A 6,884-nucleotide genomic window follows, 5' to 3' on the forward strand; every position below is an offset into this window, starting at 1 on the left:
GACGACCATCTGATCGTATCGTACCTTCGATACCGTTAAATTGAAAAAAAACGCTTTCACATTTTCCTAGTGAGACTAATCCAAAAACGATAAATCAATCTGAGCGGGGTCTAGGCTATTTAACTCCTTTGGACATGTTTTCGATACGATCCCTGCACGAAATTATTTTGAGACTATTGCTCGTACTCTCCAGTTGATTTCATTTTCTTTCGACTGGATGCGTGTGTCTGTTCATTTCTTGCAACGTAAGGTAAAGATATCACAATCTATTCTTTATCGAGATGCCACATGCGGGAATCTCATGAATGTGCGGCTTCCCTCGACGCAATAACGATATGCCAAAAATAGGATCAAACGAGTAAAAATAAGCGCGAAACAGTATAAATATCACGAAGCCGTGGCAAACTGTTCATGACCTCTTCAACCTCAATCTCGATAACTCAGACGAAAAAGATGAGATTCCTCATGATCCTCGCTCTCGCTGCCGTAACAACAGGTAAGAATGCAATATTGAGTCATAAATCGCGGCATTTGTGGATAAAATTGTTACATACAGCATCACCAGCAAATCGAATCGTTGGTGGATCAAACGCTGCCTCGGGAGCTTATCCCTGGCAAGTGAGTAACGCAGTTGCAATCTCTGTCCGGTGATGATATTCGCAAACTTGTGAATTCGTTCCAAGTATCACTTCGTAGACCCATCGGAAACAGCTATTTCTGCGGTGGATCTCTGATTTCCATGGATTGGGTCATGACGGCCGCTCACTGCACGTAAGTATATATACTGTTGCGGATACTCGGTTGTCACATTTCGAAGGCATGTGCAACTAAAACTTTCAGTGTGAATCTATATGTATAGACTCAGCGCCGTAAACGTTGCCATCGGAAGCACTACGATCAGCAACCCACTCCAGACCATCTCTGGTCAATTCACCACCAACCCCAACTACAACTCGAATACAATCAGCAACGATTACGCCGTCATCAAACTTTCGTTTAGTGCAACCTCCGGATCAACGGTAAATGTCGCAAAATAGATGTAAAAACATCACAGAAACTCAATGAATTCGTATGTGTTAGGTTGCCGCCATCGCCTTGGCTTCTTCCGGCCAAACGTTCTCGGGCACTGCCGTGACCAGCGGATGGGGATACGTTAACGGTGGAAGCAGTGAGTATAGCAAATTCCAAACTACCTCTAGCCCATGCATTCCGACAATCCGATATAAACAGATAAATGAATGTCACGAATAGACAACATAGTGGACAGATTGATTACTGTTATTGCGGAAACGACTCTCTGCTAGTGCTACATGCAATGTTGTGCTTTTTCGTAGACCCAAATACTATCCCAAACAATCTACAATACGCCGAGGTGCCTCTGGTCGACTCCGAGACTTGCAACGATGCTTGGACAACACTTCCCAACCAACAGAGAATCGACGCCTCAATGCAATGCGCTGGAGGTGCCGGAGCTACTTCTTGAATGGTAAAGGAACATATCTCCCCTACGCTGTTATGTCAGATTTCAACATCTGTTGCTTTCAGGGCGATTCCGGCGGTCCACTCGTACAACAAGTTAACGGAGTATGGACTCTGATCGGTGCCGTTTCCTGGGGTAGCGGCAGCTGCAGCACATCTCAGCCAGCAGTTTACGCAAGAATCGCGAACCCCACCGCAAGATTATGGATCAACCGAGAGACTGGTCTTTAAATATATGCCAGCGTCGACCTATGATTGATAATAATGCTCGTGAATGCATATTTGTGATCGTGAATAAATTCTTGCAGGCGTATATTTTCGGATATGATATTCTCAGCTGGCAGTTTATGTTGACAGCTGTAGACGCGTACACCCTACCAATGGTCACTCGTACAACCTATATTTACACCAGCCTATCAAACACTGAATGCCCTTAGTCACGTTGAAAGTCTTCGTATGATGACAATTATTCACATTGCTTTGAGTCAGTCCTATGTTTAATGTAATAGAGTTGTGTTAGCATCGCTTTTGGCGCTCGACATTTGATCAATTACGAGCTACGATATGCATGACGAAACATCGCTAGGCGCAACGTTATCGAAGCTAAGACGGGGCTGTTCCTGAGACCTCATTAACGCATACCTACTGCTAATATGAAAACAATCCGCTCACCGAGGCGGTTAAACATAAAAGAGTTAAAAGTAGGGTTGCGTCTAAAACACTTTGTTTAAAACATGTTTTAAACAGTGTTTTAAACAAAGGCCTTAAAAAAAATTGCACTTTTTAAGTTGTATAATTATGCCATAATTGTGTAAATACTTTCCAAAAAACATGTTGTATTGTAACGGTGTGTCTTAGGCGTGTCACAACAGTGTATTGCACGCCTTATGCGTAAGTGACGTAACTTCCTATTACGATAATATCGACCATTTATAAACTCGTGCGATAGCAATTTCGAGGAGATTCATGCTAAAACCTACTGAATTACGTACAATAAATAGACTGTGTTGAACATTAAAAAAAAAAAAAAAAAAAAAAATCAGCCGTTCTCATTTCTGGCCGGACATGCGGAAGCAGATTGCGTCATGGGCTCGACAATGCCACAACTGCCAAGCTTGCAAGATCACGATTCACAACAGACCACAGCTGACTAACTTGCCAATCCCGCATAAAAGATGGATGTCGGTCAACATCGACGTCGCGGGACCGTTGCCACAATGCCGGGGATATCGGTACTTGCTCGACGTTGTATGCAGATTCACCAGGTTTATGACTGCTGTTCCTATGATCACGTGTGATGCGGCAAGCGTAAGTGACGCCTTTTTGTGGGGATATGCTAGTATGTTTGGATCGCCGAGGGTGGCTATATGTGATCAGGCCAGTTATTTTCGATCTGCTACATTCACAGCTCTTATGCAAGAGATCGGTACTGATTTGCAATTCTCTATTCCATACTGTGCAAGGACGAACTCTCTGGTTGAGCGAAGCATCAAGGATCTGAAAATAAGTCTCAAGACACATGGTAGTCCTGCTAATTGGGTGGCGCACCTTGGCTGGGCGCTATGGGGCATTCGTTCAGCGGTTAAAGAGGACCTCGGGTTCACGTCGTATGAACTGATGTTTGGTGAGAATGTTCGCTTACCTTGTGAATTGGTTGAATACAGTGATCCGACATCGCGGCCGGCGCAGAAGATTGAATATGTCAGCGAAATCTACGACTTTCTAGACGGCATGAAACCAACAGGCACGCGAGTCGATCGAATCACTGAAGTGTTGCAAAAAGACTTGGACCGTTGCAAGTTTGTCTATGTGAAAGAGCCTGGCTTGATGCATGGACTGCGCCCGACTTATCTGGGACCTTACGAGGTATTGTACAGAGGCAAACATCATTTAAAAATTGCAATTTCTGGCAGGCAAATGAACGTGCCTTTGGACCGTGTGAAAGTCGCGTTTTACGAAGGAGACGGCCTCTCAGATTTTTCGCCGCCAGCGCCGAACATGCATGAAATATCCGGTTCACAGGCTTCAAGGAAACACGTGGTCGTGGAAAAAGCGCAGAATGTGAACCGGCATGTCGATCATAATGATGTTACTGAGAAAATTCATTCAGATCAGATTGAGCCGCCGCTGAGCACTGCCGTTTCGAGCGATTCAGGAAATCGAGACAATGCCACTGCGGCGATCAAGGATACGGTACAGGAGGTAGCAAGTCCTAATCTGTCAAATTCTACTTCCAGAAACGATAGCAATAGTCCCGTTAAAACGAAATCAGGACGTGCTGTCAAGAAACCGACGTGGCTGAAGGATTATGGCGTATCCGTCAATTCTGTGCCTGGCGATTGTGCTGTCATCCGTGACGTTGATTCAAACGAACCCAGCGAATAGCACGGATATCAAGATGGTCATTGACGTTTGTACAAAGAATGCTGTTTCTGAGTTTATTGAAATTACCCCGCCAGATGAGTGTGTAAATAACCCCGTGACTCGTTCGGAGAAATGCACAGCTGATATTTATGCCTTGCGTAACCGCTTCCATCATTTTAGTGGACAGATGTGTTATGTTACGGAGCGAAAATGGAAATCTCATTACTTCTTTTTTGGTACTTACAGCCAAGAGGTATCTGAGGAGGTTCGTTACCAGATTCCATTGGCGGAATGTCAGCACGCTATAGTTACTAAATTGTCACAATACGGGAATCTGGAGGACATGGGGGAAGGATTGTATGCTACCAATAATTCCTTGCACGTAGATTGGATATGGCCTACGACAGACGAAGGTTATCTGCGAAATTTGATTTTTCATGACGTAGATATTGTATATGACACTCTGAACGTTGCCTTGAGATCTGACCAGACTGATTTGTCACTTTGTGCCCCCGATAGAGGGCATTGCCGAAACCAATTGGCCACAGTAGTTGGGATTCTGGTGCATTGACTAGATACCGTTGCCCAACAGTGCTGATAGGAAGGAATTCACGAGTTGTGATCCATTATGGACAGCGTTATCCATATGCGACAAGAATTGAAATGCCGTCATTGGGACTGAGTTTCAGGTCACGGAAATCGTGTCAATCGGAGACCACGAGATGTATCAGGAAAAACCCGATCATATGTCTCGTCAACGATTTTTTCGTCGTACCGAAGCGTTGTAAGGTCGACGAGATGCGACGACTGAAGATTGAACAGCCTGCAGCAAGTTTCAACCGTACCAGTTCGAGCATGCGTCTTCTACTAGCAACTATACAAGAGGTAAAAGATGAATCTGATTTTCGGTACCGAAGTCTGGTGTCCAATTTGAACGCATTTGAATGTAACGCTGAGCAACAGATGTTTGCTATCCAAAAGTCGCTGATACCGCTCAATACGAACGCCGCATTATACTTGACGCCAACCAAAGGGCGCCCACGGTTTTGTCAAGCAGGCGATGTAATACAGGCTGAACAATGTTTTAGACAGACTGTCGTAGTACAGGATAATTTGTTCTTGCCAGGCGGTAGACTATCTGCGCGACCAATTGTAAGGTTCGGCCAAAACTTTTCACGAATGGCCACCTTGGTAGATAATGGGACGGCATACTTAGGTCCGGTAACATTAGATCTCGGTTCGAAAAACACGACAAAAATTTTTAAAGTAGGGAGGTCATTTTTCAAATTTCAAAATGGCTTATTAATTTCGCGGAACGCGTCGGTCACTGAGTTAAAATTCTCAATGCATGACGGTTTAGATACTGTTTTAGAATCGACACATCCGGTGAATCTTACTGAAACATTTTTAGATATTTTCAGTAAAATAGACCCTTCACTTGGTACGGATTATGACAGCGTGTTGGCTCATATGTCCCATAGCATGTTGTTAGTTCAAAAATTGCGTGAATTATCAGCCTCCCACTTAGCTAATCGTAGTACAATCGGCGATCACGTCGATGTCGATCCTTCACTCCCTGTTAAAATTGTTTATGAAGCTTTTAGGGGCAGCATCTTGTACATTTTGGCTAGTGTAACGAGCCCAATTGTCCAATACATTTTCCTTTTTTGTCTGATGAACGCTATGATCTGGGGATTGTATTTAAGTTGTAAATTAATTGGTTCGAAACGTGCTGTAATGCGTAAGTCCTTTCATGACAAACGTATTGCCGTGTTGAAGTCTATTTCAGGAACGGCGAACACGTTGCGACAGCGAGTTTCGAAAAACGCGGGAAGCGGTGCTCCGACTGAAACACGTGGCGTACACTCTGATCAGAACATTGAATTGCGATCGATCGATACGGACGGTAATATGCCGGGGGAACTGAATGACGGGAATGTCTCGGATGCGAGCACCAGATGCCATACTGTCGATATCGGTACCGAACAGCCGCTTCTGCAACATGACGACACCGTAACCGAACCGACCGATGGTGCACAGCTCTCGACCCAAATCTCCCTGGACGTCAACCAGGGGGATCAAATAGTACCTTCCTCAATGGTACACGAGCGAAATCAAGAAACCATTCCCTCCCGTCAAGATTCAACAGCGGCTTCGCGAGTATCGCCGCCCCCAAAGAAGAAACCCCCGGCCATAGTAAGACCTGTTTCGCCGATGAATTCAGGCAACCGTCCAGCCACGAGTGAGTAAACGGAGGAGCACCGCACACGCGTTTTTGGTTGAGGTAGACGTCGATTCTACCCAACCTAAATTGTACTTGCGAAGTACAATTGTTGTATGTAACGACCACATTGTATATAAGAGTGGTCATGGACTGTTGTTAAAGTTAGATAGCCTCTCAGACTTGGCTGGTGTGTAGCACTTGAGCGAGCCTACTGAGATGTAAATTGTGTATAATTTTTTTTTGTGTTAGGCTTAATGTAGTTAGTTGTAGGCTACCTATTCTAGTGTGTTAATCTGGATTTTGCGTAGTGTTGGGTTACTATTCTTGTTCAGTAAGCTGGATTGTATTGTGATCTGATAGGCTAACTTGTATATTATAAAAGCTGTAGAAAACTTGTTCATCTCTCTCGTAGTCTTAGCGTCTGGACTTGTTTAATAAGTGGTATTGTTAGGCTACCGTATTTACTGTTGTGACACCTTTGTTCTAATTGCTTCCGCTCATTTGCATGTCCGCTCCCTCAAAGTGGAGATGGTGTAACGGTGTGTCTTAGGCGTGTCACAACAGTGTATTGCACGCCTTATGCGTAAGTGACGTAACTTCCTATTACGATAATATCGACCATTTATAAACTCGTGCGATAGCAATTTCGAGGAGATTCATGCTAAAACCTACTGAATTACGTAAAATAAATAGACTGTGTTGAACATTATATTCGTCTGAAGAGTTCACGATACGACAGTGGTCGAAGAGGACGTTCTATCTCTCAGTTAAGTACAGACAGAGTGCAGCCTACGCAAGGACAACTACTCGTCTGAGT

The 6,884-nt window shown here is 44.3% G+C and overlaps 1 pseudogene across 1 annotated transcript; it reads left to right on the forward strand.

Annotated features, from left to right (window-relative positions):
- The first annotated feature begins 337 nt into the window (after window positions 1-337).
- LOC145441926 (chymotrypsinogen A-like) lies at window positions 338-1,792 on the forward strand (annotated as a pseudogene). The gene is made up of 7 exons (XR_013915913.1): window positions 338-496; window positions 557-621; window positions 686-771; window positions 860-1,019; window positions 1,081-1,168; window positions 1,335-1,486; window positions 1,546-1,792. The product of XR_013915913.1 is annotated as a chymotrypsinogen A-like (transcript).
- Window positions 1,793-6,884: the final 5,092 nt, after the last annotated feature.

Source organism: Botryllus schlosseri, chromosome 6 (assembly GCF_051294905.1).
Source record: "Botryllus schlosseri isolate E-star chromosome 6, Bs_hap1, whole genome shotgun sequence".
Lineage (NCBI taxonomy): Eukaryota > Metazoa > Chordata > Ascidiacea > Stolidobranchia > Styelidae > Botryllus > Botryllus schlosseri.